General features: G+C 39.2%; 1 protein-coding gene across 1 annotated transcript in view; it reads left to right on the plus strand.

Annotated features, from left to right (window-relative positions):
• GRM5 (glutamate metabotropic receptor 5) overlaps positions 1-26,107 on the plus strand; it is a 786,169-nt gene that overhangs the window by 90,753 nt on the left and 669,309 nt on the right. The window contains exons 5-6 of the mRNA XM_069564782.1: positions 4,000-4,115; positions 23,835-23,925. The gene's annotated coding sequence lies outside the window, so the exon portion shown is untranslated. The remainder of the gene's footprint in view (positions 1-3,999; positions 4,116-23,834; positions 23,926-26,107) is intronic.

Genomic DNA, 26,107 nt, shown 5'->3' on the forward strand with positions numbered 1-26,107 from the left:
CTGAGCTTCAGTTCCTTAGTGTGTAAATTAAAATAGTTGAGCTAGGTGGTCTCCAAGGTCCATTTTAGCTTGAACCTAGTAAGCAGTCAGTAATAGAAGACAAATAATATTTACACAGAAGCATCATTTTCTTGCTTAAAAACTTTCAATGACTCCCCATTATGATATAGCATTGTAGTTTAAAAATTGTTTAATTTCTCTCTATCCCAATTTTCTTACTTGGGTTGTTGTGAGGATTTAAGTAAGATTCAATTCGGTTCAGTTCAGTCATGTCCAACTCTTTGTGACCCCATGGACTGTAGCACGCCAGGCTTCCCTGTCTGTCACCAACTCCCAGAGTTTGCTCAAACTCATGTCTGTTGAGTCGGTGATACCATCCAACCGTCTCATCCACTGTCACCCTCTTCTACTGCCTTCACTCAGGGTCTTTTTCAGTGGGTCAGTTCTTTGCATCAGGTGGCCAAAGTACTGGAGCTTCAGCTTCAGCATCAGTCCTTCCAATCAATATTGAGGGTTGATTTCCTTTAGGATTGATTGGTTTCATCTCCTTGCTGTCTGAGGGACTCTCAAGAGTCTTCTCCAACACCACAGTTCAAATGCTTCAATTTTTCGGCACTCAGCTTTCTTCACAGTCCAACTCTCACATCCATACATGACTGCTGGAAAAACCATAGCTCTGACTGTACAGATCTTTGGTGGCAAAGTAATCTCTCTGCTTTTTAATATGCTATGTCAGTTTGTCATAGCCTTACTTCCAAGGAGCAAGTGTCTTTTAATCTCATGGCTGCAGTTCCCAACTGCAGTGATTTTGGAGCCCAAGAAAATAGAATCTGTCCATTGTTTCCCCCAATTATTTGCCATGAAGGATGGGGCTGGATACCATGATCACAGTGTTTTGAATGTTGAGTTTTAAGTCATCTGCATATCTGAGGTTATTGATATTTCTCCTGGAAGCTCATGTTTCATCCAACCTAGTATTTTGCGTGATGTACTCTGTATATGAGTTAACTAAGCAAGGTGACAATATACAGCCTTGACATACTCCTTTCCTGATTTGGAAACAGTCCATTATTTCATGTCTGGTTCTAACTTGCTTCTTGATTTGCATACAGGTTTCTCAGGAGGCAGGTAAGGTAACGTGGTCCGGTATTCCCGTCTCTTTCTGAATTTTCCACAGTTTGTTGTGATCCACACAGTCAAAGGCTTTAGCATAGTCAATTAAATATGTTAAAAATACCACAATGTTCAGAAAATGGTAAACATTCAGTAAATACTGGCTGTTACTGTTGACTATAGGCTTGATTAATTTTTCACCTGACTCACCTAACAGCCTTTAGTCTGCATTTTATTCACCTCACTAGCATTGTCTCTCACTGTTCTCTGCCTTACTCATCCTGCTGAGCGAAACAAGAGTCTGTTTTTCAAGGATCATTTGCAGGGTAAAGAGTTCTAAGTTAGTCATTTTTGTCCCTCAACACTTTATTCACTCTATTTTCTTCTTGCTTGCCTAGTTTCTGAGGAGAAGTTCGATGTAATTGTCTTTTTTCTGGCTTCTTTAGGGACTTCTTTTCATCTGTGATTTTTCTGCAATTTATATATGGCTGTAGAGATGATTTTTTTTTTTTTTTGGCATTTATCCTATTTGATGTTCTCTGAGTTTCTGGATCTGCGATTTGATGTCTGACATTAGACTGGGGAAATTCTCAGTCATTATTGCCTCAAATATTTTTAATATTCCTTTTTAGCTTTCTTCTCCTTCTGATATTCCCCATTACAAGTATGTTGCACCTTTATTTATTTGGCTGAGCTGGATCTTAACTGTGGGATGTGGGATATAGTTCCCTGACTGGGGGTTGAACCTGGGTCCCCTGTATTGGGAGCACAGAGTCTTAACCACTGGACAACCAAGAAAGTCCCTGTTGCATCTTTTATAACTGTCCCACATTTCTGGTTATTCTGGGTTTGTTTCTTTTTTCAGCCTTCTTTTCTTTTTGCTTTTCAGATTTCTGTTTAGATGTCCTCAGGCTCAGAGATTCTTTCTTGAGGGGTCCACTGTGTTAGCCCATTAAAGACATTCTTTAGTTTGTTTCCATCTCTAGCATGTCTTTTTTATTGTTACTTCGAATTTCCATCTCTCTGCTTACATTACCCCATCTATGCTTTTCTTTTAAACTTGTTAATTGGAGGATCACTGCTTCACAATGTCATGTTGCTTTCTGCCTTACAAAAGCATGAATCAGCCCTAAGGACACATGTGTTCTCTCCCTCTGAAATCTACCTCCCACTTCCCACCCCACCCCACCCCCCTAGGTTATCATAGAAGACCAGGTTGAGTTCCCTGTGAAATATAGCAATTTCCCATTAGCTATCTATTTTACAAACCCCATCTCTTCTTGTACACTGTCTACTTTATTGGAGTTTATAATCATATTGGAGTTTATAATCATATTGGAGTTTATATTAATCATAGTTGTTTTGAATTTTCACAGTCTGATTATTCTAACATACCAGCTGTATCAGAATCTGGTTGTGTTGCTTACTTGGTCTCTTAAAATTAAAACTGTATTTTCCACCCTTTTGTATGTTTTATTTTTTTTTTTCTGGTTACCTGGATGCAATGTATTGGGTTAGAAAACTTCTGTGTAATGTGGTGATAGATAGAATGGACATGAATGGACATGAATTTGAGCAAACTCTGGTAGTTAGTGAAGGACAGAGGAGCTTGGCGTGCTTCAGTCCATGGGGTCACAAAAAATCAGACATGACTCAGTGACTGAACAACAGCCACACCGTGGTGATGAGGTGTCAGGGGATGGGAAACAGTCTAGGGTCCTATGACCAGATCTTGATCTTTTAATGAGTCTGTGCCTCTGGAGTGTTGATTTCACAAGCACTTCTGAGTTCTCCCTGCTCTCAGATGGGAAAAGATTGCCAAAGTGGGTTGGAAGTGGATAGTTCCTGTCTCCCACGTGGAAGAATCGAATGTCCTTCTTGTGGAAGCTAGAACTTCTGGAGTTGGGTATTTCTTTTTTTCCAGGTCTGTTAGGCTTGGCTCTGGGGAAAACCCCAGCACATTAGTCTCTAGTTAAATAGGTTCTACTAGGGGAGAGGGGGATGACAGAGGATGAGATGGTTGGATGGCATCACAGATTCAAAGGACATGAGTTTGGGTAAACTCTGGGGGCTGGTGATGGACAGGGAGGCCTGGCGTGCTGCAATTCATGGGGTCGCAGAGTCAAACACGACTGAGTGACTGAACTGAACTGAGGGCAGAATGTGTTAAGAAAAACAGAGTGTTTAGATTGGCACTTGTTCCCCTTCCTCTACAGAAAGGGGTAGGGGATTTCTCTCCCATGTTTACTGTGAAAACCTGGTTGAGCTCCTGAGTTTATAAAAGAGTAGACCGCCCCCCCTTCTCCGTGGCTGGGGCTCCTGGAGTTTTCAGCCCTCAAACTGTCTCACACTGAGACTCCGATAATTCACCAATGACAGTAGGTTTTCCTACCCCAGTGCTTGTTCCCTCAGAGGTTCCTGCTCTTAGGTTTCTGCTCTGGTAAGTTGTGATTGTCTGTCTCTCCAGGTTTGGGGACAGCAGTTTTCCCTATGACCTCACTTTTCTTATGGATATAAAAGGAGTTATAGGTTTTCAGTTTGTTCAGCTTTTGATATGTTGTTACGATGAAGTGACCATTTCCAAGCTCCTTACATACTAGATCAGAAACTGGAAGTTGCCTTGGTGAAATCTGATGGCCTTGCTTTGTACACAAGTGAAGCTATCCATCAGACAGCTAAAAGTTGGTGTTGATAGTTCACAAAAATATGAAGGCTAAATATATCTCTTTGGAAAACAGGATAGACATAATATTAAGTGTATGAGCTTTCCCAAGTAAAGGGGATAGGGAAAAAGATATGTGATGCTAGAATCTTGGAATTTTTTCCCCCTGTTTTTGACAGGGTAATGTAACATTTCTTAAAGTGTCCATCTTCTCTGTTTTAAAGGTTTAATCCTGAAGTCATCCAGCATACTGAGAGTGTAAGCATGAGTGTGGTCATATGTGGCAATTGCACACGTCATTTTTGAGACACCATTTACATGGAAAATCAACAACTCTCAGGTAATAATTTCATCACATAAGACTTTGAAATCTCGATTTCATTGACACTTTAATTATCAAGTGATATATCTAGTCCTAAAGTAGCAAGTCTACATAATCACTCATTTGAGTTCATGTGCTTTTAATAATCTTCATACAGTATACAACAGTCTGAAAAATCTGTCCTCTGCTATGTGGGGAGCAGAGACAAGAAATTTAATATACTTATCATTTAATATTTTGACTAATTCTTTGCCAGTGTATTCAAAACCTAAAGCAAGTTTGTTTTATGAGAAAATTTTTCTTACACAGTGATGTTGTCTTTTAGATATGTTTGACTTTTTTCTTATCTGAATAATCAATTTGCTTAATTTTACCTTTCATGGTCTCTTTAATTTTCTCTTGAAAGGTATCTATCCTTAATCTGCTACCATTCTACTCCCCTCAATGATTATTGTTAAATAAGGAAGTACTTTCCTGTTTCCAAATAGCATATGATTATGCATTTGTCTCTTTGGTTTGTTGTTTTATATGCCATATTCCCTGCTCCCCACCCCTCCAAAAACTTTTGATATAGCTTGTGAAGTAATCTGTTTATATATAATGCATCTAGTCTTGGAAAGAACAAATATTTTTCCTGACATTGAATTAATGTGTGTGTTCTTAGACAAGGAAGAGCAAAATAAAAAATAATTAACACCTTATCTAAACAATCTCTGTGTCTTCCATGGCACTTATGAAGCCAACCAAGAATGCAGAAGGGAATGTACATCTAGATTTTCTCTGTTGCTTAATGTCTTGCTAAACTGGTTACTCCCTTTTTGCTTGCTAACAACTGAAGAAGTAGTTGCATCACCTATCAAAGAATAAGTGAAAAAAAGTCATTTTGAGTTAAGTGTCCAGATTTTCAGACCCTTTACATTTGTACAACTCAAAAGAGAAAATTGATGAGGTCACCACTCCAAATTTCATTTCAGAATCAAACCACTAGCCCTGAATTTCATGTGCTAGAAATCCCTGCCGGATAAAAGATGAACCACTGAGAGCTATGCAATGATGCTGAGAAGAGAACAGTATCCAGGAGGCACTTAAATGGTAACAGGACCACCTCACCTGAGAAAAGAATTCCTTCTGTGTTAAGTGGTTTTACTGTAAAGTAGTGAAATAATTGGATTGCCTTTTTTTTTTTTTTTTTTTTTTTAGTATTTCAGTGATTCACTTGGAAAAGAAAGGAAAGGGAACAAATAAAATGTTAAATTTTGGATTTAATTTTATAGCAGCAAACTCAGTAAAGACATTTTCATAGGTCAGGGGAAAAAGGTCAATTTTTTCATATATGAAGCATAAAATCATGCATTAATGTAAACTGACAGAATGTGTGGTATTGGAACAAGAATAGAGAGGACTGTGAAATATAACAAAAGGAAAAGTAGATCCTGAATAATGTGGAATGATAAAAGTGGCATCTCAAATCTGTCACAGATAAGCTTTTCAATAAATGTTGGAGCAATTGGTGAACCATTTGAAAAAAAAAGTATAAACTATGACCAATCCTTTACCCTACACACAAAAATGTCTAAATGAGTTAAGCAGTATTAGAGCAAAATCAGACCAAACTAGTACTAGAAGAATAAATCTTTTTACCACTTGTAAAAATTAACTCAAAATGGATTACAGACCTGAAATTTAAGAGCTAAAAACTAATATCTAGAAGAAAACATAGAAGGTCTTGAATTCAGATATTTTAATAGTACAAAAGGAAATGAGATATCAAAGGATGAATTCAACTTTATCAAAATTGAGAAGTTTTACTCTTTAGAAGACTCATTAATAAATGAAAAAAATTAAGCTATGGCTGGGAGAAAATATTTACAAAACATTGATTTGACAAAATAAATATATATATAGAATATATAAACAACATTTCAACTCAATAATAAACTGATTTTCAAATAGGCAAAAGATTCTAATAGACACTTCATAAAAGATGGAAAATAGGAGAATGGTCCTGATGAACCTATTGGCAGGGCAGCAGTGGAGACGCAGACATAGAGAACAGACTTTTGAACACAGTGGCAGAAGGGGAGGGTGGGACAAACTGAGAGAATAGCATGGAAACATGTAAATTACCGTATGTAAAATAGATAGCAAGCAGGAATTTGCTGTGTGACACAGGAAGTTCAACCTAGTGCCCTGTGACCACCTAGAGGGGTGGAGGGGATGAGCAGGGAGGTTCAGGAAGGAGGGGACGTGCGTAAACTTGTGGCTGAACCGTGTTGATATATGGCAGAGAGCAACACAATATTATAAGTAATTACCTTCCGATAAAAAAAATCCAAAACAAGATCCTTAATGTCAATTGTAAGGAAAATGCAAATTTAAACCACAATGAGTCAACACTACAGAGCTGCTGTAATGCTTACAACTTTAGAGATGAACATGCCAAGTGTAGGTGAGCAACTGGAACTCTAAGACACCGCTGACAGAAATGTAAATGGTACAATCAATTATTTTCTATTTCTTTTCCTCTGTTTATCTTGGATTTGATTTGCTCAACCTTTCCAAGTGTCTTAAAGTGAAAAGTTGAAGTCGTTATCTGAGACCTTCTTTCTTATCTAACATAGGCTTTTATGCTCTAATTTTACTCTGATTATTGCATTAGGTGCATCCACAAATTTTAATATGCCACGTTTTCACTTCCATTCAGTTTAAAATGTTTTCTATTTTGATGTCTTCTTTGAACCATTTTCAAGTGTGACATTTAGTTTCCAAATATTTGGTGATTTTCTAGATATCTTTCCACTATTTTTATTGATTTTTATTGAAATTTAATTGTGATCAAACATATTTATAAGACTTGTTTTATGAACCAGAAGATAGTCTATCTTAGTAATATTTCATGTGCACTTATAAAATATATGTATTCTGATATTTTTGGATGGGATGTTATGTAAATGTCAAACAGGTCATGTTAGTTGATAATGAAGTGAAAATCTATATCTCTACTGACTTTCTGTCTCCTTGTTCTCTAAAATATTGAGATATCCTCAACCAAATTTGTGGACTTCTTTATTTGTATAAGTCTATGCTTCGTGTGTTTTGAAGTTTTATTATTCAGTGCAGAAGCATTTAAAACTGCTATGTCTTCTTGATGATTTAGCTCCTTTATCATTATAAAATGAACATTTTATTCATGGTTATAATCTCTACTCTGAAATACACATTTTCTGATATTAAATTTGCCATTCTACCTTCCTTTTGATCACATTAACCTGACATGTCTTTTTTCATCCTTTCATCTGATGTATATTCTTACAATTAAAGTGAATTTCTTTTAGTCAACATATAGCTGGATCTTTTTATAAAATTCAATATGCCTTTTATACTTTTTGACTTCTTGTTTACATAATTTACATTCAACAGAATTATTGATATGGTTTGGATTAAATCTCCTGTCTTGTTTTCTGTTTCAATTGATCCTCTTTGTGGTTATCACATTTTCCTGCAATTTATTTATTTTGGATTAACTGAATATTTTTAGTCATTATTCCATTTTATCTTCTTTGCTAACTTACTAGTTTTACCTATTTATTTGAATATTCAGTGGTTCTTTTAGTGTTCATATTATGCATCTTTATCTTCCTTGAACTACTTTAGTCCTGTAAGTATATAAAGTGAGAAGGCCAAAACACTTGGCCTCTCCTTTTGGTTAAATTTTGGATTGTTTCTTTTCTGTGCCTTAATTCACTAATATTCTGCCCCACCCCAAGTGTGTACTCTTCTCTTAACCAAATATAATGTAATACAGTTTCTACTTCAGACAATACATATTTTTTTATCCCTAGAAATTCAGTTTTGCATATTTCTATTTTTAATGTCTCTCCTTAACATGGTCATGGTTTTGCCTACTTTCTTGAACATATGAGATATACTCTCTGTTATGTCCTTATTTACTTGTGCTGTTATCCGTGCCTTTTTCATTTCCATTACTCAATTTTCCTTCTTATTAGAGGCTATATTTTCCTGCTTCTTGTATACTTGCTAATTTTTTTTTTATTAAATGGCAGATATGGTGTATTTTACCTTGTTGAGTACTGGATAATAGATTCTTTAAATATTCCTGAGTTTTTAATCTGTGGTGCAGTTTATTTTCTTAAGATCAGTTTCAACCTCTGAGGCTTGCTTTTAAGCTTTGTAAAGTTGGTCTAGAGCAAGGTAAAGTTTTCCCATAATATTCAGGTAACATTAATAACCTGAGTCCTCGACCTGATGCGTCATAACACATAATGTTTTCCACTCTGGCTAGTGGGAAGGAAAACTGTTTCTAGCTAGAGTCTTCCATGTGCCCCTGTTTGACGGTCCTTGCCTTGGCCATGAGTAGTGTCTCACTCTCATGCACAGTTCTGCACTCAGCCAAAGATTCGGAGGAAGCTCTCTGCAAAGGGATTTTTCGCCTCTCTATGTAGTTTCTTCCACTCCGGGCAGCTTTCCTTGTTCTGGTACCTGCCTCCAAAATTGCAGCTGCAAGTGTGAAATAAAGGGTATTATCATTACCTGACTGGGGTTTTGTGATGACTGAATTAGATTGACCATGATATAGATAAGGTATAATGTCCCTACCCATCAAGGGGTTACCAAATGTTACTTTCTGTCCTTTATTCTGTCTCCTTACTCAAGAATAAATGAGGCTAATTTGAGTTTGCACTTTAGTCAATGGGGTAACAGTATTTTTAGAAGGAATGGCTAGATGACAATTCACCTGCTTACAAGCGTTTTCTTAAAAGTATAGCAGTAAGACATACTTTCCACTGTGCTTTGCTGGATTAGACTCACAGCTTCCACCCTTCTCCCCACGCTGCAGAGATTAAACAGAATGAAAGTGGCTAATTGCTTATCTACACTCTATACGTCACAAGTAAATGGGCTGCCTTCATATAGAGAGCTTTGCGACTATGTAGTATGTGTGTGCATGTCTGTGTGCTCAGGTGTATCTGACTCTTTGGGACCCCATGAACTGTAGCCTGCCAGACTCCTCCATGGGATTTCCTAGGCAAGAATACTAGAGCAGGTTACCTTTTCCTACTCCAAGGGATCTTCCCAACCCAGGGATGGAACTCGTGTCTATTACACCTTGTGCACTGGCACGCAGATTCTTTACCACTGAGCCACAGGGGAAGACAAGACTATGTAGTAGCCAGTCTCTAAGATGGACCCCAAGGATCCTCCCTCCAGATACTGAAAACCTTGTTTACCTGCCTCCAGCAATATATCAGGTACGGTCTGCATGCCAAATGGAATACAACAGAAATAAAGAAATGACAGCTTCTGACTCTGAAGACCATAGATCAAAAAAGCCACTGAAGTTTCCTGCTTTCTTGCTCACTCTCTTTCTCAAATTATTCACTCTGGAGAGAAGTCACCTACAACTGTTTGAGAAGTCATATGGAGAGGTCCCTGTCACAGGCACCTCCTGCCAGCAGCTATATGAGTGACTTGGAAGTGAAGCCTTCTGCCCCAGTGAGGTTTCCAGATGACTGCAACTTCAGCAAAAACTTGATTGAAACCTCACAAGTGCTCCTAAACTAGAACCACCCAGGTAGCCTGCTCCTGGAGTCCTGATCTCCAGAAATTGTGCTAGATATTAAATGTTTAATGTTTTAAGTTGCCAAGTTTTGGAGTAATTTTTTATACAGACTGAACAACTAATATTGATGTTGGTATTTGGATGTGGGAGTGCTGTAATAAATATCTAAAAAATTGGTAGTGGCTTTGGAACCAGGAAATGTTAGAAGCTGGAATGATATGAAGAGTTTTAGTGAGGACACTGTCTGCCAGACATCATGGATTTTGAGAAGGCTTCCTATGATGGGATAAAGGGGCATGAGGATAATACTGGGAAACAGAAAGGAAGATCCTAGTTATGTGGTAGCTAAAAAATTTAGCAAAATTTTCATCTACAGTAATGTCCTGAATATTCATTGAGAGGACTGATGATGAAGCTGAAACTCCAATACTTTGGCCACCTGATGTGAAGAACTGATGCATTGGAAAAGACCCAGATGTTGGGAAAGATTGAAGGCAGGAGGAGAAGGGGACAACAGAGGATGAGATGGCTGGATGGTATCACCGACTCAATGGACATGGGTTTGAGTAAGCTCCAGGAGTTGGTGATAGACAGGGAAGCCTGGCGTGCTGCAGTCCATGGGGTCGCAAAGAGCTGGACATGACTGAGTGACTGAACTGAACCGAACTGAATGTGAAAAGTAGTAAACATGCTTATTGAACTAAATGACCCAGTAGGGAGATTCTTGGACAAGATGTTTTTCTCCTTGTTGCTTATAGTAAATGAAAAAAAAAAAAGTGATAAACAAAAGCAAAAACTGTTATATGTGAAAACGCTAGGATTTGATTGTTCTAAGATTATTAAGCCTCTGAAGATAGCAATGGATGTTAAAATTAAGAAGTTATTTCTTAATTAAAAAAGTAAACATTCCTTGGGATTTCCCTCGGGGTCCATTGCTTAGGACTTCACCTTCCAATGCAGGGGGTACAGGTTCCATCTTTGGTCAAGGAGCTGAGATCCCACATGCCTGGCAGCCAATAAACCAAAACATAAAATATAAAAAAATTCAATAAAGACTTTAAAACTGGTCCACACGAAAGAAAACCTTTAAAAGATATTAAGCAATCCAGGCTACTTCCAAGAAAAAGATGTAACAAATACTGTAACTGAAAAATATTTTGATAAGATTTCAGATAGATTGAAGGTGATGTCTCCATGTATATCTGGAGGCAGAAAACTCTCCAGAGGGATAGGGTTTCTGGATAATTAAGGGTGCTGTACATCAGCATCACCCAGCGTTGGACAGAGACCCACCGAAGAGAAAGGTTTATAACAAAGGCATTTGTTACTGTAGATTTTGTCTAATGAACTCCATGAAGATTCACAGGGGACCCAAAAAGTTTCTAAGAGAATTATATCAGTAGAAACAATGTCAGCTTGGAGCAAAAGGGACAGAAAGAGGACAAAGTGGAACACCTTCGTATTCTCAGACTCCACTAGGAGGAAATAGGCTGATAAGACAGCTTACCTGGTTAATACGCACTGTTTCTCATGGAAAAGGAAGAGTGGTTTGGTGTAACCAAGAGCCTGGAAGGCAAACGCAAAAGCCATGGAATATAACTCCTGAAGAGGAGCAGGACTGACTGATTTATGCTAATAATAATAAAAAAAAAACTTCCAATATTTTCTCAGCAGCATCTGGGAGCTTCCAGGAACCATGACTCCTATGTGCCACTCATGTCTTCCTTTTTGAAAAAGGATATAAGGTATAGGTAGAACCCACTCCAGTACTCTTGCCTGGAAAATCCCATGGATGGAGGAGCCTGGTAAGCTGCAGTCCATGGGGTTGTGAAGAGTCGGACATGACTGAGTGACTTCACTTTCACTTTTCCCTTTCATACATTGGAGAAGGAAATGGTAACCCACTCCAGCGTTCTTGCCTGGAGAATCCCAGGGACGGGGGAGCCTGGTGGGGTGCCGTCTATGGGGTCGCACAGAGTCGGACACGACTGAAGCGACTTAGCAGCAGCAGCAGTATAGGTAGACAATCCTGTATGTTTGTGTTGGCTGTATGAGGGCAGATAACTAGTTTCATCAGTTTATGACTTCAAATGGAAAGGAACTAAACTTCAGGATTTCAACATGAAATTATATCTGAGGATCCTTATTGACAACTGGACTTCAGTTAGATGACCAGATTATGTACTTAAAGCAGACACTATAATGGAATGAAGTTTTGAGGGACCTTGAATATGTATGTGTGTTTTGATATAGGAGTGATATGAATCACTGGATCCAGACAGAAACATATTAATAACATAGCCTTTACTGATCCCCGCCTCCTAGTACTCATGTCCTTGTTTATTCCATACCTACTTTATATTGTGGATACTCTGTGTGTACAATAGAATACAACAGAAGAGGGACTGTGAAACTCTGGACACTGTAGGTCAGAAAAATTGACTATGTATTCTCTCTCTTCCTTCCCCTCTCTCTCTTTCTCTGTTTCCACTATGGGAAACCACCTATGATGTTATGAGCAACGCTATGGAATCGATATTTGAATGAGATTCTCTAGTCCATGCCAAGCCTCTACATGATTGCAGTCCTACCTGATAGCTTGACTGAATCTCATGACACACCATGGATCAAAAATATTCACTTAACCTGCTCCAGGATCTGTGCTTCTCAGAAATTTCAGGTAAAAAAAATGTTGATTTAGGTGGATAACTTGGGAGTACTTTATTAGACAGAGATAAATAATACACCACTTATGCAAAACAATGATGTGCAGGACAGCTGGTCTGAGCATCAAGCTGTTTTATTATTTCACCAGATAAAAAATAAAGCAGAAGACTGCGGGTTCCATTATAACCACTGAGCAACAGTAGAGCGAAACATGGCTTTTCTGTATGGTTTGTACTCAGTTATTCCTGATACGATTGCAGGAACCTTAACAGAGTAAGCGAGATGTACTGCGATGTATTGCCCACTTGGTAAGTCAGCTCTGTTTCCATCACTCTTGTGTTACAGCCCATACTTCACCCACACAGAATGACTTATATTTCCCCAGTGTGTCGTATTTTTTTATATACTTGTATCGGATTTTCCCTTTGTCCTATTGTCTTCTTGTCCAGCTAACAAACTCCTTCTCATCCCTCCTCAAATATGTCCTTTTCTGTAATGCCTTCCATAATGCTTTAAAGAAAATTGGCTCATTCTTTTGCCTGTTAATGCACCTTGAATATAATTCTTGCTGATGTCTATAATACTACAATATCTCTTTATTTCCAGTGCTTCTTGGAGTGCCATACATGAAATAGGTGTTATTAACAAATATTCCCTGGCTTAAGGAAAGAATGAAAAGATGAGAAATCACTCTCAGGAGATCTGTTGAATAGGAAATACAAAATAAAAAATAAACTTAAGTTCTAGAATAAAGAGATGTAATATGCAATTAAGAAGTGGCAATTTTATTTAGTGTTCCTACATGTATTTTTACTTTAAAATAGAAATATCTAACATATCACCAAGACAAATACCTTGATTTAATAAAGAAGCGAATTTTAATTCTTGTAGGAAAAAAAGCTGTGTTTTCTACTCTGGAGATGAATGACTGGACTAGTTGAATATGATAGTTATAAAACTCTCTGTGTGTGCACACACAGTCATGTCTGACTCTTTGCAACCCCATGGACTATAGCCTATCAGGCTCCTCTGTTCATGGAATTTTCCAGGTGCAAATACTGGAATGGATCGCTGTTTCCTTCTCCAAGGGGATCTTCCCAACCCAGGGATCAAACCTGAGTCTGTTGTCTCTCCTGCATCGGCAGGCAGATTCTTTACCACTGCACCACCTGGGAAGCACATAAAACAGCTATATCCAGCTTATATTCCCAGAGATCATAAATTATGTTTCAAGACTGGCACATCTAGCAACGGTAAAAGAGATGCCAAGCAATTGGATTCGGTCAAATTGAACCGCAGATTCCAGCACCCTTTATAAAACAGCAGGCCATAGGGTCAGTGAGAGAGTTTTCCGTTGACCTAGGGACATGTTTAAACACCTAGCACATGCTTGAGCTTAAGAGTGGGCATGGACCCTGCCCATTAACTTCTTACAACGGAATACAAAAAATAAGGAAATGTGGCAAATGACTCATAGAATAATGGATAAGACACCATAGGAGATGAAACAAACAGAAATTGAAAAGAGGGGACAGGAATGTTGAAAGAATGGTGGATCTAAAAGGGCATGATGGAGAATGTGGATCCGAAAGAGGTTCTGAAGTATAGTCACACACCAGTATGTTCTGTCACTCACTCAGTGATTCTAAGAAACAGCACAACAAAGGATTGAGAGCATCACAGGGAGAGCCAGAGAGAACAGATCTGAAATTGTGCTTTTCCTTCTTGCTAATTATATGACATTGACTATATGAACTTACCTTTCTGGGTCTCCACTTTATTGCATGTAAAATGAGGATAAATATAACTGTACCTAGAATAGTCAGAAAGATTATGTAAGGCAATCTATAGAAAAAAAATTATACAACCTAGCATATGTGCAGTTACAAATGCACTGAAATAATTTTTACTGCTCTTATTATAGCTATTAATATTAATATTATTAGTTTTGTAGCTACCTGGAGAGCCACAAAGATGAGCTTGTCCCTTTTCTCCTTTATACTGCTGTGATGGATGCTGATATGATGCCTGAAGTTGGAGCAATCTCCATGTGATGATGAGAAAAGGTCAAGAGCATGATACAGCGGTAGAAATGTTGACACTGTTTTCATTGGGCCTTTGGATCATGCCATCGACATCTTTGTTTTATGTATTTATTTCTGACTGTGCTGGGCCTTGGTTGCCCCATGGGCTTGCCTCTGGCTGTGGAGAGCCGGGCAGCTCTCTAACTGTGAGGTATCTGCTCCTCACTGTGGTGGCTTCTCTTGCCGTGGACCAGGGCTCCAGGCACGTGGGCTTCAGTCCTCGTGGCTCCTGGGCTCTCGAGCACAGGTTCAGAAGCTGTGGCTCACAGGCTTAGCTCCTCTGCAGTGTACGGGATCCTCCCAACCCAGGGATCGAACCCACATCTTCTACACTGCCAGGTGTATTCTTTACTACTGAGCCAGCAGCGAAGTCCCCAACATCAGCATCTTATTGTAAGGTGCTTGTTATAGGAGAGTCATAATTCATGTATTTTAAGTCACTAGTTAATAAATTTTGTTTGTATCCCCAAACACTGCTGGCTGATCTATTAACCATCCAGCAAAGCCCTTCTAGAATGATTACGATATGGGAGACACTACATAGTGTGATGATGCTGGTAGGTGAAAGTAGGCCCCTTTGTTCTAAAAAGCAATACTATCGTACAAAGTCTCACTAGATTCCAGGTTGGGAGTAAAAGAGGACCGCTGCCTCCTGGATTCAGACTGCAGGCCCTTCCTTCCCCTTCACATTATCTCTGTGCCCATGTCAGAATCTGAGTTTCCTCATTGGCAGAATGGAAATAAATAATGAAGACTTTATCAAGCTGTCATGAGGAATAGATACAATAACATATGAAAATTTTCTTCCATAGTTCCTGGCAATAGAAATCATCATCAACTTGTAGTTATTTATGTTTTCATAGCATCATATTATCATTTCCTAATGGATTTTCTTGAAAAATTCCCCAAGTATGTAATATGTAAGCAACTAGGCTCCTAATTTGAAGTATCATTATAAATTCCTCCTGGTCCATATCCCAACTATTCTTATTTTTGATCTGTTTCTCTTATCCCCAATCCTACCTTCCAACCAGTCAGAGCCCAGCTTAAAGGCCAGTTTATTGAACTGAACATTTCCAAAGTACCTTTAGGTATATGGTAAAGAATCCGCCTGCAGGGCAAGAGACCCAGGTTCAATCCCTAAGTCAAGAAGATGCCCTGTAGAAGGGAATCGCTACCCGCTCCACTATTCTTGCTTGGTTAATTTCATGGATGGAGTGGCCTGGTAGGCTACAGTACATGGGGTCACAAAGAGACACGACTATCACTTTTTCTTTCACAAAAGCATCACTATTCCTTTACATATTTGAGGCTGCTCTCATGATATAAATGCAAGACTCCTTGGAGTTTTTGTTAAGTGATTATATCATACTAATTATCCTTGAAGGTTAAAATTTCTAAAAGTTAAATAGGAACCTAAGATTTTCTTTGAAATATATATTTACTTCCTGGGCATAATGAAGAGAAGTTTGCAAACTGTGTGAGAGTTTCATTAGAATAGCTCATTTTGATTATGTTTTAAATGGTGATAATAAGGAAGCATCCTAACTAATGGCTCTATTAGCATATTTCTTGGAAGTCATGTTAGCGCTATGTGACAGGGTTGAATCTAAATTAGTGAATAATTTAGAGATAAAAAGTTTCTGCTCTAACTACAATTATATTTGCAAGTTCTTGAAATTATGGAGTAGAACAGTTTTTAAGGTCAGAGACACCTTAAAAACTTCAAGTGACCTATCTGATCCTATACCAATTCTATTTCCCATGGGATTTTGAGAAAAATTAGGTAGTATCTCCAAGCCTCACTGTTCATTTGTAAAATGCTAATGATCATTATATTCACTGAATAGAGTTGTGAGAATTGGATAAAACCATGTATGGAAAAATGCACTGAAAGTCACCCACGGATTACAGGTATAATCTAGACATCAGACTCTCCTTTCTTCTCGATACTTGGGTTGGATCAGCTTGAGTGGCCCTGTTGCATACCATATTTTCTCTCCAGTATTTCTGAAATCCTGAGGCAGGTCAGTTCTCACAGTCACATTTCATCTTGGCCTTCATTTCTGTTCAATACTGTTCTCTGTGTGAGTTTCAGGATTTTCTCTTTGTTGCTGTTCAGTGTCAATTCAAACAAAGCAAAGCACATCCTCCTGATTTTCTTCTGTAAAACTTTAGTTCTTACTAGACCCTACTGCCACACTCTGCTCTATACCTCGGGTTTGTATAATCATACCACTAAACATCCATCAATGTACTCTGCCAAACAACTGGACTGCCTCAGCCCTCAGTTTGTCTTTCTCACTTTCCCATCTGAGAGTATTTATGTCACCGCCACTTACCTCCCCATCCTCGCCACACACAGGATTATTTTGTTTGTTTTTTATGTCTTTTCAGCATTTTGAGTAAAGGAAATGTATGTTTTTAATTACCTAATGAATGGGCAACTTGAGTTGCTCTTAAGAATCCATCTAAGACTGAAAGGACACATCTTGTCTTGACCGCCTGTTTGATCTTAGTTTTAAGTTGAACAGCCTGACCTACTTTACAAGGGGAGGCAATTTTTTTTTTTAAGGAAGATAGGATTTATTTGCAAAGTGTATATACTGTCATTCTGGCCTTAATATCCTCATCTGTCTGAAGAGAGAACTAATATTTTATCTGTACAATATGGTGCTTGTGATGAGTAAATTAGAAAATCAGTATTGATATATTTCGCAAAATTTAAAATATAATACATGGGCAAAACTGAATTGAAACATGGCACAATAAACAAAACATGGACCCTAACATTAATAGACCTGTTAAGTGACCTTAAATGAATCTTTTGACCTGACTTTTACTTCACTGACTCTTAAAAACATTGTTGTTGTTGTTCAGTTGCTAAGTCCTGTATGACTCTTTGTGACCCCATGGACTACAGCATGCAAGTCCATGACCCCATGGACTACTACTCCCTGAGTTTGCTCAGATTCATGTCCATTGAGTTGGTGATGCCACCCAACCATCTCCTCTTCTGTCGTCCCCTTCTCCTCCTGCCCTAAATCTTTCCCAGCATCAGGGGCTTTCCCAACATCAGGATCTTTCCCAGTGAGTCGGCTCTTCTCATCAGGTGGCCAAAGTACTGGAGCTTCAGCTTCAACATCAGTCGTACCAATGAATATCCAGGGTTGATTTCCTCTAGGATTGACTGGTTTGACCTCCTTGCTGTCCAAGGGACTCTCAAGAGTCTTCTCCAACACCACAGTTCAAAGCATCAATTCTTCGGTGCTCAGCCTTCTTTATGGTCCAACTCTCACATCCATACATGACTACTGGAAAAACCATGGCTTTGACTGTACAGATCTTTGTCTGTAAAGTGATGTCTCTGCTTTTTAATACACATCTAAGTTTGTCATTTTTCCTGAAAAAGAAGAAAATAATAATACTTTTCTACAGCTCTGTTTTAAAAATTAACAGAAACAAAGCTTTGAATTAGTTTCTTTCTTTTTTTTTTTTTAACAGCATGAAAAGAATAGACTCAATTAATTCTATTTGTACTCCTTTCTCATATATTTGGCTCTGGGAGTCAAGAATATTATCTTTCTTCTTGCCCAGAATTCTGTTAGCTCTGCTTGAGGGAGACAGAATGGTAAATGAGCTGTGGCTGACAGGCAGCAGGATCCTGTCCATGAAAAGCACAGTAGAGAGTACAGACTTTAGGCCTTGTTTGGACGGCGGGTCGGGGGATGATCACCTTAAGGCCATTCTGCTTTCCTTTAATGCAGTTTAGCTTCACTCATCTGGTGTCACTGTCAGCTTGCTGCCTTAAGAGATAAGTAGCTGAGAGGCTTCCTTCTTGGCGCTGCTGACAAAGGAAGAGTTATGTCTGGTTTCTGCTGAGCATAAGATAGAAACGAAATTTGTCACACCACTGCCCCTTTTTAGGAAGACGAACTTTAAAAATTACCATCTGGGTTAAATGCTTTTTGCGATAATATGAAGTCTTACAATAAATAGCAATGAGTATCTATAAGGTACCAGGCACTGGGCTCGTTGCTGGGATTGCAGAGAAAAATTCCACACGGTGATCTTGTTCCTGCCTTCATGTAGTTCTCAAATTAGGGGAGGCTCTGAGACTCAAGTTTTAATTCTGTATAGGCTCAGCTTAAGCTCGGGACTAAAGATGAACAAATGTTTACCAGAGAAGGAAAAATAAAAGGTTTGGGTCTTAAGGTCTCTCAGAACACTCAGGAGCCATTGTGTTGCTAATGGGGTGGAATTTCACAGGGATAGAGTAAAGAGGGGCCGCCGTAGTCATAGACACTTGTCATGTTATTTAGCAAGAAATGGGCTGCTTGTTAATAGGTAAGGGAGCTTTGTGGGGCTTCTCAGGTGGCTCAGTGGTGAAGGATCCATTTGCAGTGCAGGAGACAGGGTTCAATCCCTGAGTAAGGAAGATCCCCTCGAGAAGCAATGGCAACTGACGACAGTGTCCTTGACTGGGAAATCCCATGGACAGAGGAGCCTGTCAGACTCTAGTCCATGGGATCACGAAAGAGTCAGACATGACTTAGCAACTAAACAACAAGAGAGTTTATTAGAAAAGTGCTCTCAAATTGTCACTTCAATATGCTACACTCTCCCTTCCTTCCAGGGCATGTCAATTCCATACTAGTCCCAGGTCTTATAAAAGCTGTTGCTGAGGCCAACCCTTTCCCCAGTGGACTCACCTCTTGGACTACCTTAATGCTGTGTTTGAACTGATCTCCTTGGGGGAAGACCTACGCCCGCAGCCGCGTTTACTCTGCAACCCTCTGCTACCCTCTTCTGGTGAGAGTCTATCACTGCAACTAGCCCTTAAATCCGGGCCAATGTGTCATCTCTAGGTGTGGTTGGTAAGGGCCAAATTGGGGAAAATGACATACGGCAGGACTTCATAGCCAGATCCAGCTCCAGGATTTAGGGAAAAAAGCCCAACCCAAGAATTTGACATCTGAAGACGATGGTGAGAGACTTCAGGTGGTGGGCTCAGACAAACAGTCACATAGTGACCCATTCCATTACTGGCATGCTCCCCTCAACAGGGTAGACAGTACATGAGGAACAAAAGATTATTTTCCATTAGATCATGTTAGGAAGCATCTTCCATGATACCTTTCCTGGTCATTTGATTTAAAATGATAATCTTCCCATTTCTATTTCTTTTCATGTTTAATTTTTCTCTATAACATTTAGTAATCTAACAGATTATATTTAATAGCTTAGTTTTATTAATTGTCTGTATATGCTGCTAGAAAAACAGGAGATCATGGCCTTTTGTGTGTGTGTCACTGTTCTATCTGTAACACTTAGATTGGGGTCCAACACCTATTATTTGCTCCATAAACACTTTCAGAATAAAGAAATATCACTAGGAATCAGAATCTGATCACTAGATTATAGGTTGGGACCAGAATCTTCCATTACAAATGCAATGAAATCCTTCATTCCTGCTGCTTAGAAGTGAGAACCAGGTAAGGACTGTAGATATGAACTGAATTATCAAAATTAGGCCCAAGATTAGTCTCACTTTCAGTTAGTGTGATTGGTGGGTTTGGCTATCATTCTCAAAGTTTGTAAGAATTATCCAGAAGGCTTGTTTAAATATAGATTCCTGAATCCCAACCCTAGAAATTATAATTCAGAGGGACTGGATTGTGGTTAAAACATCCGGATTTTAAACAAGCACCCCCAAGATATTCTAATGCAGGAAGTCCATTCATAACATTTAAATGGAAACAAGCAAACAAACAAAAAACATAAAAGCGAGTCTCATGATTCAAGATTAAAATCATTCTTAGAGATTGAGGCTGAGAAGGCAATGGCACCCTACTCCAGTACCCTTGCCTGGAAAATCCCATGGATGGAGGAGCCTGGTGGGCTGCAGTCCTGGGTCGCTAAGAGTTGGACACGACTGAGCGACTTCACTTTCACTTTTCACTTTCATGCATTGGAGAAGGAAATGGCAGCCCACTCCAGTGTTCTTGCCTGGAGAATCCCAGGGACAGGGGAGCCTGGTGGACTGCCTTCTAGGGGGTTACACAGAGTCGGACACGACTGAAGCGACTTAGCAGCGGCGGCAGTAGACATTGAGGAAGATCATTCAAGTGGGAATTTTGCTTATGGAATAAAATGGTGATGGAGACTGGGGATCAATGGGGCCTGAGTGTATCAGAGCATCACTGCAAGCTTGATTTTAGCCCTTGCTAAAATGTGCTTTCTGCGATCTTATTCTCAAGAGTTGCATTTTAATATTCAGTGGTGATTTTGATGCTAGGAGTCCAAAAGTCATACTTTGAAAAATACTGGGATGAAAGGAAGAAAAGGGAAATTTGAAAAAAAAAAATACTTGCTGATGTCAGGTACTGTTACAAAAGAGCTTTACACAGAGGAAAATATTACGACCATCATTTTACAGGTGAGAAACATTAGAACTACACATGATATAAGAGCCTGTGGTCACATTGATAGGAAAGAGGTGACCTTTGACTTGGATAAAAGAATTCTTGAATTCACCAGCTATGGCCCTTTTGCTGCTGTTAGATTTATCTGGTATTCACAGTGATCATCTTGCAGCACTTATATAGTCTGGCCAACTCTGTATAGTTGTGTGGGCTTCCCAGGTGGTGCTAGTGGAAAAGCACTCACCTGCCAATGCAGGAGATGCAAGAGATGCAGGTTTGATCCCTGGGTCAGGAAGATCCCCTGGAGAAGGGCATGGCAACCCACTCCAGGATCCTCAACTGGAGAATCCCGTGCACATAGGAGCCTGGCAGGCTATACACAGTCCATGGGGTCACACAGAGTAGGAGAGGGTTGAAGCGATTTAGCACACAAGCACACATGAAGTTGTGTAAACCCTGCTACAATCAAGATATAGAATCTGACCACCACCCAAGAAGATGCCCTGGCACCATTCTGCAATTATTCCCCTTCTCCCCTCACTGGCAACCACCTTTATATTTTCTGTTTCTGAGTGTGACTAATTTCAGTTCAGTTCAGTCGCTCAGTCGTGTCTGACTCTTTGCGACCCCATGAATCGCAGCATGCCAGGCCTTCCTGTCCACCACCAACTCCTGGAGTTTACCCAAACTCATGTCCATGGAGTCGGTGATGCCATCCAGCCATCTCATCCTCTGTCATCCCCTTTTCCTCCTGCCCCCAATCCCTCCCAGCATCAGAGTCTTTTCCAATGAGTCAACTCTTTGCATGAGGTGGCAAAAGTACTGGAGTTTCAGCTTTAGCATCATTCCTTCCAATGAACACCCAGGACTGATTTTTAGAATGGACTGGTTGGATCTCCTTGCAGTCCAAGGGACTCTCAAGAATCTTCCCCAACACCACAGTTCAAAAGCATCAGTTTTTCGGTGCTCAGCTTTCTTCACAGTCCAACTCACATCCGTACATGACCACTGGAAAAATCATAGCCTTAACTAAAACAACCTTTGTTGGCAAAGTAATGTCTCTGCTTTTGAATATGCTATCCAGGTTGGTCATAATTTCTCTTCCAAGGAGTAAGTGTCTTTTAATTTCATGGCTGCAATCACCATCTGCAGTGATTTTGGATCCCCCCAAAATAAATTCTGACACATTTCCCCTGTTTCCCCATCTATTTCCCATGAAGTGATGGGACCAGATGCCATGATCTTGTTTTCTGAATGTTGAGCTTTAAGCCAACTTTTTCACTCTCCACTTTCACTTTCATCAAGAGGCTTTTTAGTTCCTCTTCAGTTTCTGCCATAAGGGTGGTGTCATCGGCATACCTGAGGTTATTGATATTTCTCCCGGCAATCTTGATTCCAGCTTGTGCTTCTTCCAGCCAGTGTTTCTCATGATGCACTCTGCATATTAGTTAAATAAGCAGGGTGACAATACACAGCCTTGATGTACTCCTTTTCCTATTTGGAACCAGTCTGTTGTTCCATGTCCAGTTCTAACTGTTGCTTCCTGACCTGCATATAGGTTTCCCAAGAGGCAGGTCAGGTGCTCTGATATTCCTATCTCTTTCAGAGTTTTCCACAGTTTATTGTGATCCACACAGTCAAAGGCTTTGGCATAGTCAATAAAGCAGAAATATATGTTTTTCTGGAACTCTCTGGTTTTTTTTCCATGATCCAGCGGATGTTGGCAATTTGATCTCTGGTTCCTCTGCCTTTTCTAAAACCAGCCTGAAAATCTGGAAGTTCACTGTCCATGTATTGCTGAAGCCTGGCTTGGAGAATTTTGAGCATTACTTTGCCAGCATGTGAGATGAGTGCAATTGTGTGGTAGTTTGAGCATCCTTTGGAGTTGCCTTTCTTTGGGATTGGAATGAAAACTGACCTTTTCCAGTCCTGTGGCCACTGCTGAGTTTTCCAAATTTGCTGGCATATTGAGTGCAGCACTTTTACAGCATCATCTATCAGGATCTGGAATAGCTCAACTGGATTTCCATCACCTCCGCTAGCTTTGTTTATAGTGATGCTTTCTAAGGCCCACTTGACTTCACATTCCAGAATGTCTGGCTCTAGGTGAGTGATCACACCATCATGATTATGTGGGTCATCAAGATCTTTTTTGTACAGTTCTTCTGTGTATTCTTGCCACCTCTTCCTAATATCTTCTGCTTCTGTTAGATCCATACCATTTCTGTTTTTTATTGAGCCCATCTTTGCATGAAATATTCCCCTGGTATGTCTAATTTTCTTGAAGAGATCTCTAGTCTTTCCCATTCTGTTGTTTTCCTCTATTTCTTTGCATTGATTGCTGACTAATTTAGGTGTCTCATATAATGGAATCATGAAATTTTTGTCTTTTAGCCATGGGATTATGTAACTCACCATAATGTCCTTAAGGTTCATCTGCATTGTGGTATGACAGGATTTCCTTTTTGAAAGCTGAATAGCATTCCATTGTGTATGTGTGTGTTCATATATATGTGTGTATGTGTATATATGTATATATTTATTATATCATATTTTCTTTACTCATTCATCAATTTATAGATACTTAGGATGTTTCCGTGTCTTGGCTATTTTAAATAATGCTGCAACAGACATGGATATGCAAATATCTCTTTGAGAATTCGTTTTATTTTTATTCTTCTGGATGCCCAGAAGTGGGATTACTGAATTATATGGTTATTTTTAATTTTTAAAGTACTTTATATAGTGGTTTCTAGACCATCTGCACCATTTTACACTCCCATCAATAGTGCACAAGGGTTCTGATTTCTCCACATCTTTGCCAGCATTTGTTATTTTATGCTGCTGTCATTTATTTATTTTTTTTTTTTGTAGTGGCTAACCAAACTGGCATTCGGTGATATTTCATTATGGTTTTGATTTGCATTTCTCTGATGATTAGTGATGTTGAGCATTAAAAAATGTTTTTAATGTCTTTCAGCCTACTGGGGGTCCAGCACTCAGTTGGAACAACATACTGAATCCCGACTCTGGTGATGCCTCTGTGACTGCCTTCACCCCAGCTCCTCGTGGTACCTTTAATATATTTGATGGCAATTTTTATATCTTCTTTAAAGAAATAGCTACTTCAGTCCTTCTTACCTTCTCCTGGTAACTTGAAGGGATGTTCTCATCCAGCTGATCACTCAGAAAATTCTTAGACAAAATTTCATCTTTGGAGACCTCAATGTAGAAATGCCCTTATTGTCTTGCTGGCTTCATAAATATCAGCGTTTGTGCTGTGTGCAGACTGATTCAGAGCTTTTAGACACCTACAGTTCTATGCCAAAAATAAGATGAAATCACTGTTTCCTAGGCAACAATTTCATGGAAAATACATAGTTTTCCTCCAAAAGTGTCTTAAATGGTAAAATTTACTATTTACTATCCTAATGTGCTCACTTTTTAAAGGAACAATCGACAACCAAATGCTTTAGCAGACATGGCTTATTAAATTTAAGCAGCTAAACTCTGATCAAGTTCTAACGCATGCACAAGGGCCGGGTGTCCTTTTCTGTGTAAACACTACGTGGCAGATACCGGTGGGGTAGGGTGTAAGGACAGAAGGAAGAACAGAAGAAAGCAGAGAGAAGGACAAGGAGTTGGGGAGAGAGGGAGACCTTACTAATGCATATCTATGGGATTGTTTTGAAGATTAAAACAAAAGGTTCTTCATGGGACTAGATGCATACGCTCAGTAAACGTAGACATTGTCATTTTTCATCTTGTTAAACTAAAAACAATTGTTTCCAAGCGAAAAACTTAGGCAAGCACTCGAGTATTAAAAGCATCCGGAAACATGGCCTGCATTGTATCTGAGATGGTATGATATGTTTGGCTCTAGGCATCGACAGACTGGCAAGATAAATCTGTCCTTTTTGACTTAAATTGACATTAAGATAGAAAGATTTGGAGTCTGGATGCATTTCATCCCAATTCGTCCAACTATTTAGACCTCCTATCTAGAAGACTTTACAAGAAATATTTTGTATGCATTAACTCTTTAAACTCTGACACTCCTAGAGAATAAGCATATCACTGTTAATACTTTAAAGGCATGAAAGAGATGCTCAGAGATTTTAAGTGATCAGATCAAGCTTGCAAGATCTGTTTAAGTCTAGTTTCTAGAATTCAGTCTCAGGTCAGCTCCTTGATGTCCAGCTGCACACTAACCTACAGGCCCTTTCTTTTGTCCTTTTTCTAGGAAAATTGATAGGGCATTTTCGTAAATTAGAACTAGCTAAATAATATTTAACAAAATGGTCCTAGACAAATCATGTACGGCTTATCTAGTAGAGTAATGAGTCAGTACACACTACCTAATACTCCAGGCTACAGGTAGGACACAAATCAAAATTATAAATTATTTTGGCAGTACTTTCCCACCAGAGAACATTCTTTAGAACTAGGTTAATTACACAATAATAAGTATATTTCACAGTAATTCATAGTGTTATTATATCAAACCTGAAACCTCCCTGGGTTCATACAGATGCCTTAGAAACACAACTGCTACAGAATAGGTAAATGGCAAACTCTGGGATAGAAACACATCCTGTCCCTTTTTATTCCCTCATCTTAAGTCACTGCAAAAATAAACCTCAGAAAAGAGTGCATTGAAATCAGACACAAATGAACCCATTCAATGAACTGGCACCCAACCTTCAGCTAGTCTTATAAACTGCAAAACTTTTATTTCATTTAACTTGTATTCAGTTCACTCACTCAGTCGTGTCCGACTCCTTGCGACCTCATAGACTGCAGCACGCCAGGCTTCCCTGTTTATCACCAACTTCTGGAGCTTGCTGAAACTCATGTCCATCGAGTTGGTGATGCCATCCAGCCGCCTCATTCTCTGTCGTAGATTTTCTTAGTTTGACACACTTATACTCACACATTTTAGAGGGAATAGCTTACAACAAATGTCAGGGAAGTCTTCTTGGTGTATTTTTCAAACAAACAAAACATAAATGTTCTCGTCAGTTAAAAACACATTTTCCTCTCTTTTCCAGAGTTGAGTGCAGTCCTCCTGTAGGCTGATGACATTGCATTGGTTTCATTTATGGGCTGGCTTGGATGGAGACGTTCACCTGGTTCAGTGTTTCCAGCTCTCTCCCTTGGCTAACAGATGAGAATGTTTTTGTTTCCTTTGTCAGTTTGGATCCAGACTATTAGCTCAATATTGACAATATGATGCTCTGAGAGGTGTCAGCT

The sequence above is a fragment of the Ovis canadensis genome, chromosome 21, assembly GCF_042477335.2.
Source record: "Ovis canadensis isolate MfBH-ARS-UI-01 breed Bighorn chromosome 21, ARS-UI_OviCan_v2, whole genome shotgun sequence".
Classification (NCBI taxonomy): domain Eukaryota; kingdom Metazoa; phylum Chordata; class Mammalia; order Artiodactyla; family Bovidae; genus Ovis; species Ovis canadensis.